General features: G+C 35.6%; 1 pseudogene; it reads right to left on the reverse strand.

Annotated features, from left to right (window-relative positions):
- Positions 1 to 606: 606 nt before the first annotated feature.
- On the reverse strand, positions 607 to 3,183 carry LOC143593395 (uncharacterized; annotated as a pseudogene).
- Positions 3,184 to 6,728: the final 3,545 nt, after the last annotated feature.

Consider the following 6,728-nt stretch of genomic DNA (forward strand, 5'->3'; position numbering starts at 1 on the left):
CATTTTATATCCTCGTATTATTTAAACTCATCAAACAATACTTTTTAAATATGAATTACTTCAATAAAATCAGTAGCTTAAACTAGTTTGAGAATTTTTATTAATGAAAGTCCCAAACTCGGGTTTAAGCGGATGTAAATCCACACGATCTTTGACATTAAACCAAGTTTGGTTCCAACACATCACAAACTTAAAATTTAAATAATATAAAATGAAACATAAATTAAAGATGTTAGGAAATATTTTTGTTGAATTGAACAGTGACTAGCTCGTTAAAACGAGAAGTTTGACGTTTACTCGGTTTTTACCCGATACTTGGTTTAAAATGAAAAATATTTAAAAGTATTTTTTTTAAAGATTACTAATACAAAATCATAAACAAACAAAAGAAAAAGAAAAAATAAAAGAAAAGACAACAAAACAATAAAATAATGAAAAAAGACAAAAAAAGCACATTTTTTTAAAAGACCCCACCAATATACGGCGGATCGCCCGATGTGTGACGGATTGGGTGGGTGTTTTTAATTTTGGGGTGAAGTCTCTAGTAGGACCCATTACAATTTCATAAGTAGAAACCAAAAATCCACCCAAAAAACATAAAAATCCTTAACTCACTCTACCAGTTAACTCCAACACAAATTCTTGCACCAATTCTTCTAGCAATCTACTTTCTATTTCCTTTCTTATATTATCAATTTCCTCCCTCACCATCACCATACAGCCACCATCCCAATCACCCCTCTCCTCCCGCAACATCCACCCCTTTATCTGACCCCACACGCGGTCCCTCAGGACCATGGATGACATTACCAGGCTGCTACGGGCCCCACTGTAGGGCCCACAGCTGGCAATATCCACCAGAGCTTCATTGACACAGTCAAACACAAACTTTGTGATTGCCCTGTGATGTCTTAACTTAGTTCCACTAGTTAACAGTTCCATTCCACTTAAGTTCATGTACTTGTCCCTTAATGACGGGTCTAATGGGCTTTCGGGTGAATGCCATTTGCTTAAATATGAATTTGACTTTATTTTGTTAAGGCCCGCTACCGATAAAAAGGTTTCAACATAGAACAAATATTCTTCCTCGGGATTTAGAGGTGTGAATGAGGGTTTACTAGAGTAGCATGTGGGTGACCGCACAGAATCGTCCCACGATAGGGTTCGGGATATGGATCCGATTGGGGGAGATTTATCAAGCAAGTTGCACTTCAAGGCTCTATTGTTCCTGTTGATACAAAAATAAATATTAATCAACACAAACATTTTTATTAAGAAAATTTAAGATTGTACTAAACAATACAAAATGGAATATTTTATGATGAGAATAAAAATTTGGCAATTTTGAGTTTATGACCAATTGGGTTAGCTTTTATATCTAACGGGTGGTCCTAGGCTACTAAATGAACCGGACGTTTAGTGAACCGTTCGACAGGAGGTTCTTTATGATTATTTATTTAACAAAAGAATGAACACAAACATGTTTTGTATGTTTAGTTAAACGAAAGAACATGAAGGCATGCTCCATTTGTTCATTAGGTTCGTTTGTTTGTATATCCATTTGATATTTAATTGGTGTCTCCTTAATGATGTTTGATTATGTTCATTAATATTACTAGCGAACAAACATAAACGAACACGAACACGTTCATCTTCTTAACAAATGGACATCAACAAGAAAAAAAATGTTCGTTTAATTGCATGTGTTCGATTGTTTGTTCAGTTAAAGTTAAACGAACATTAACATGCCTCTTTCATGTCCATTTGGTTCATTTAAAGACCTATCTAATTAATTATATTTAGCACATACAAATAAACTAACAAAAACGGTCAAAAAAAAATTGTAGTTTCCCACTTGTGTCAAACCCATATGACCATAATTTAAAATTACCCATTTTGACCTGTTACCCAACCCGTCTGACCTTTAACAAGAACATGTACCGAAATTTTAAAGAAAATTACCATGCTGATGTGGCGTGTAACGACGTTTAATTCCCGGGTCATCTTCAAATTGCGGGTCCAAAACTGAACTTGGGCTCCGTTGATCCTGATTCTCAATGTGGTTTCCAAAAGTTGAGGAACATAATGCTTCTTCAATAACAATGCCACCAGCGCATGTAAATCTTTCATCACTAACATTCTTGTGGTGACATCTAGTACACTGTGGTCCATCATTAGACCAGGGGGACGTGTCACTAGATTTTTTACTTTTAGTAAAAAATAAACTTGAAACTCGGCCCTTAAAAGACGATGATATAACTAACTTTTCCTTCGCCGCATCATCTTTAACTTTTACACCAAGTCTAGCTGGCACAGACTTTGATCTCAAAGCATTTCTTTTATCTCCACAAGTTTCATCGTTTTTATCGTGTTTTACTGATTTGTTTAAATCAGTAAGAGCAAGCATATCACCCAATGTACTCGAGCTTCCTTGAATCTCTCTTTGGTGAAACAACTCCAGATTCACTAAGATTCCCCGTTGCATAATCATAACTACCGTCACCAATATAACCATTTGAAAAAACCGAAGAAGATTGTGTTACATCTTGTGATGTTGAAGAAACAACTTTGAGGTTATCAGGTTTCAAAGAGCTCGGTTTCAGTACCACAATGCGAGTCCGGGTGAGTAGGGTTATCATCAATTTTGCAACTTCCAGGAGAAAATAAAATATCAGAGCCACTTTTATTATCCACCAACTTAGACGGTCTAAGAATTGTGATACGTTTAGCGTTGGGAGGTGGGCCTGGCTGCAGATTGTATAGGTCTTGTGAGAATAACGAGTTGGGTTCGTTTAGAAACTTGAGAAACGTATCTTTATTGGAAGTTAAAAACTTGTAACGCGTCTTGAAATTGCTTTGACTCGCGAAGATTATCATCGGTTGATAAACGTTTCGCTTCCATAAAACTCTCACGAACAAGAGCCGTCTTTTGTGGTGAATGATTTTTACATATTTCATAAACATCTCTGTGTGACGCTGAATCAACCTGATGCTGATGTGGCAGGGCATCAAGGCCCATTAACTTAGCTGGAGTTTGCTTGCAATCCTCTTCCTTTGACATTTCTTGTGCAATAAGCATCTTTATAGGTGTTCCATTTGATTTTGTATTTGATAATGATGATGATGATGATGATAGAATCTATACATGCACCAATGTTAACTCTTAAGTTTTAATAGAAAAAGGCGGTCAACATTATGATATGAACAAGGATATAATAGTAATATTATCAAGAAAGTACCTCTTTATCATGCATTTGATCATTTGTTCTTGTCACGTCTGATTGCCTCTGAGTGGATGAATAACCTGTTGAATGTCACATTTTGATATTTTAATAAAAAGAAGATGAAATAAAGGTAAAAAGTTAAATACCATCAAGATGCGGTTTTTCTGCAAGTAGCTTGTTCAATTTCGCACCGGAAGTATTCAAATCAAACATGTTCACCATTCTTCCCAAACATCCTGAAACAGAATTTTGAGTTTTCCCATTTTGAGTCCAATTCATTTTTACACCTGTGAACACCATTAGGAACAAAAAAAAAAAAAAGAAGAATCTTGATCAAGAAATAGTAAAAATAAAAGATTGAAAACTATTGTTTGTGTGTGTGAGATTATTATGAATTAGAGAAGCAAGGATATAAGGATGGATAATAAGAGTGACAGGACTACTGCAAACTATGAAAGCCCAGCATATTCACATGAACTTTCACATCAGTGACCACTGGTTTTCTTTTTTAAAAACAAAAAAAAATCATAAAATGACAATAAAAACATATTAAACCACAGAAAACAAAATAACATCATTATCTAATCAACTGGAAGCATAACAAAAGTCCTAATATTCATATGAACACGAGATCAGTTTGAAACAAAAGGCTGCAATAACAGAATCAATGAGTACCTTGTGTCGTTGACCGGAGATTCACTTGAACACTTCCGATTGATTGATTACACTCTCGCCGGTGTGACACAAGTAAAATGTGAATGAATAGATTCATAGAAGGAAATCCACGTTAAATAAATATAAACTTTCGAATTTTCCTTGCACTTTTATTTATTGTCAAAAGAAGCCAGTTGGCTGTCAATCATGTTGGGTTGACGGGTGAACTGAAATGTACAACTTAAACCCGCACACATAAATATTCGGATCGATCCGAAAACGATCCGCATACACCGTTTGCTGTCAATCGTGTTGGGCTGACGGGTAGGTTGAAATGTGCAACTTGAACCCGCACACATTTATCTAAAAAGTTAAAAGTTTCCTTTTTAAATAAAATTGATATGATTTAGAGTTGATGGAGAAAATAAGTAATATGAATTCATTTTAGTTTTAAAAAGAATTAAAATCATGAAATTCATTTGGAAATTTTGGGAGTATATTCAGAAAATGGGAAACGAGAAAAATTAAAACAAAAAAAGTTCTTTTTAATTACTTAAATCGGTTACCGGGTGAACTCATTTTTATATGGGTCAACCTCAACCTAACCCGTATTTTAAACTAGTCATGTTAGTTAACCCAGACCCAATATTGCTAGGTTTTAGGGTAGTGGGGTCAACCCTAAGTGTACCCCCACCACCCTAATACCTGACCAATCCTGCATTGTTATCTCATTTTTACCCTTAACTGCCCTAGACTACCCTAAGAGGTGGGGTACAACCCTATGTACCCTAAATAATTCTAATGTTTAATAATTAAAACACGAATACAAAATACTTTTATTAAAGTTAAAAATTACATAATTCAAACTAAAAAAAACATACATACATACATACATACATTCAAAAAAAATCTAAAAACAACAAGCCAACTCATACTTTTCCGTTATCTCACGTTTACGCTAAAAAACTAATTTACAATATTGTACTCGTCAAACCTTCGTACGACCCCGTAAACGTGTTAATGAAGTGGTCAAACTGCTGTTGCATTGCCCCCGCTTCTCGTTGTTTCTCTATTAAGCGTAACGCTTATTCTTCTTGTTTCCTTTTCATTTCCGTGGGCTCCATGCGTTGCTCTGATGAGCGATATTAATGGTGTGTAGGAACTAATGGTGTTAACGGAACTGTTTTTGCTTGATGACCTATTTTGTTTCTTTGTTTTTGAAGCTGATCTTGTAGGCACATGGTCATCACTGAGGTTCAGCATATGAGCAGTGAAAGAGTCGGTGGGTAAACTCAATATGTAGTTGTTGGCTTTTGATGACTGTCTTATTTTGTTGGAGTGAGAACTGGACGGTTCACCCATCAACTAGACTTGTTCCCATTTATCATGCTTTCTTATAACCTCCCATGCATCGATGTGTTTAAAACCATCCTTATATTTTATTGGAATTCCTTTAAAGAATTTTGGATCACTTTAAGATCTTTACATCCACTCTTTCTCACATGATCATAAATACTTGAAAATAAAATAAAAATAAAAATCAATATAATGGTAAAAAAAACAAACATAGCTAGTATAATAAAATAAAATAAAATTTTTACCGTTTGCTGCCATAACACATTAAAATATGTAATCTTTGTATCCGTCGGACGCCACTTTGAATTGAGTTGATGAACGGTTTGTTCGCTTCCACCTAGTAATTGGTTCTAATGCTCAAGGTTTCTATTGTAGAAGCTATCGTGTTTTTGTTAGTTTTCGACCTTTTTGTGTTCGAAATTATGAATCTATGCTTTCGCCAACACCACAGAGCGCTTGCCCATGGTACACTAGCCATCCTACCTTGGAAATTTTCTTTTATTTGTTTGTTGGGTTGCTCCTATTGTGTTTCTTGAACTTCAATTTCATCACCCTCATCATCATCACCTAAATTATATTTTTCAAATTGAGGTTGATGGTATACTTGCGTTTACGACATACAATGGGAGCAGTTGGTCTTCGAAGTCTTGAGGAGACTTATAAGCCGGGTTTCTCATTGCAAATGACTCGAACGCCATTTGATCCTCCATGGAGTAGTGGTATTTCTCGGGTGTAGTTAGAGTAGGAGGTCTTGCAAACATTTGTGTTCAAACCAATACTTGATCGCTTCGACTCATGAAACATGTCTAAACTATTACTCGCCAATAAAATATCATCTACGTAGAAGACAAGTATATTAAACTTACTCCCACTCATATTGAGGTAGGTGCATTGATCCACTTTATTCTTTGCAAAACCTTGTTTCTTCATGACTTCATCAAACTTTAGGTACGGTTGACGTGATGCTTGTTTCAACCCATATATTGACTTCTTGAGCTTACAGACTAGATGTTCTTGACCTTCAGGTTTAAAACCTTTAGGTTGCTTCATGTACACCTCTTCGTCTAAAGTGCCGTTAAGGAAAGCGGATTTCACGTCCATCTAATGCAGCTCTAAATCAAAGTGAGCTACTAGGTCCATAACGATCCTTAATGAATCTTTTTGAGAAACAGGTGGAAAAATCTCTTGATAGTCAATTCCTTCTTTCTGAGTGTAGCCCTTTGCAACCAATCTCGCTTTATAGCGTTCAACGTTCCCATTTAGATCAAGTATTGGTTTGAACACCCATTTACATCCTATGGGTTTGACACCATTGGGCAATTCTACCAAATCCCAAACGTCATTTTTCCTCATGGAGTCAAGCTCATCAATCATTGCTTTATTCCATTCAGAACACTGATTACTGCTTATGGCTTCGGTATAAGAGATAGGATCATTAAGCTTTCTGACGTCAGCTTCAGTCAGGTAGGTGACATAATCATCAAAGTTAGTAGG

This window comes from Bidens hawaiensis, unplaced genomic scaffold (assembly GCF_021521415.1).
Source record: "Bidens hawaiensis isolate Kalapana, Puna unplaced genomic scaffold, B.hawaiensis_p1.1 tig00042193_1, whole genome shotgun sequence".
Taxonomy (NCBI): domain Eukaryota; kingdom Viridiplantae; phylum Streptophyta; class Magnoliopsida; order Asterales; family Asteraceae; genus Bidens; species Bidens hawaiensis.